Source organism: Cebus imitator, unplaced genomic scaffold (genome assembly GCF_001604975.1).
Source record: "Cebus imitator isolate Cc_AM_T3 unplaced genomic scaffold, Cebus_imitator-1.0 Scaffold57, whole genome shotgun sequence".
Lineage (NCBI taxonomy): Eukaryota > Metazoa > Chordata > Mammalia > Primates > Cebidae > Cebus > Cebus imitator.
Genome location: NW_016107372.1, coordinates 304,424 through 305,848, shown reverse-complemented (window position 1 = coordinate 305,848; position 1,425 = coordinate 304,424).

Genomic DNA, 1,425 nt, shown 5'->3' with positions numbered 1-1,425 from the left:
TATATATTTTAGATACTAGTCTTCTGTTGAATATGTGGTTTCCAAACTCTCCCTGTTTGTAGCTTTCCTTTTCATCTTCTTAATAGGGTGTTTGCACTGAGCAAGTTTTTAAATTTTTTGGTGAAATTCAGTTTATCAATTTTCTCCTTGTATGGGTTGTTCTAAAAATGTGTTAGTTTTACATTTAAGTCCATGATCCATTTTGAGTTGATTTTTATATGAGATTTTTATATGAGATGTGAGAAGTAGATTGAGGTTCAGTTTTTTCCTATGAATGTTCAGTTTCTTCAGCACCGTTCATTGAAAGAGCTATCTTTTCTCATTGAATTTCTTTTGTACCTTTGTCTAAAATCCGCAAAACATTTTTGAATAGGTCCCTTTTGGAGTTCTCTGTTCCATTCCAGTGATCTATGTGTCTGCCTCTCTGCCAGTGGTATATAATCTGGATTACTGTAGCTTGAAATCATGTAGATGGATTCTTCCCGTATTGTTCTTCTTTTTCAGAGTTGTCTTAGTGTGTTCAATTTTCTTTGCCCCTTTCCATATAGATTTTAGAATAATCTTACCTATGACTACAAAAAAATCTTGCTGGGATTTTGATAGAAATTTCATTACACCTGTATGTCAGTATGGGGAGAACTATGTTGAGTCTTCTGATTTATGAACAAGGTGTGCTTCTATATTTATCTGGATCTTTTCTTTTTATTTTTCTTCTGAGACAGAGTTTTGCTTTTTTTCCCAGGCTAGAGTGCAATGGCGTGATCTTGGCTCACTTCAACCTCTGCCTCCCAGGTTCAAGTGATCCTCCTGCCTCCGCCTCCTAAGTAGCTGGGACTACAGGCGCCCACCACCACAACTGGCTAATTTTGTATTTTTAGTATAGATGGGTTTTCACCATGTTGGACATGCATTTTGATTTCTCTGGGATAAATGCCCAGGAGTATAATTGCTGGTTCTATATTGTTGCATGTTCAGCTCTTTAGGAAATTGCCAAAATGTTTTTCAAAGGGCCTGTATTATTTTACATTTCCATCAGCAATGTATGAGTGATCGAGTTTCTCTGCATTCTCACCAGCAATTGCTATTGCCACTGTATTTTATTTTTGCCTTTATTTATTTGTTTATTTATTTATTTATTTATTTGAGACGGTCTCTTTCGCCTGGGCAAAAAGAACAAAACTATTTTTGGTAGAGATGGAGTTTTGCCATGTTGCCCAGGCCATGCCAACCCTTACCCTGATCTTGAACTCCTGACTCAGGTGATCTGCCCCACCTCAGCCTCCCAAAGTGCTGGGATTACAGGCATGAGCCACCCCACCCAATAGATTTCTTTCGTTAGAGTTTTGTAGTTTTCAGCATACAAATGTACATGTTTTGTTAGATTTATGCCCATTTCTTGTTTTGAACAATTGTAAATGGTATTGT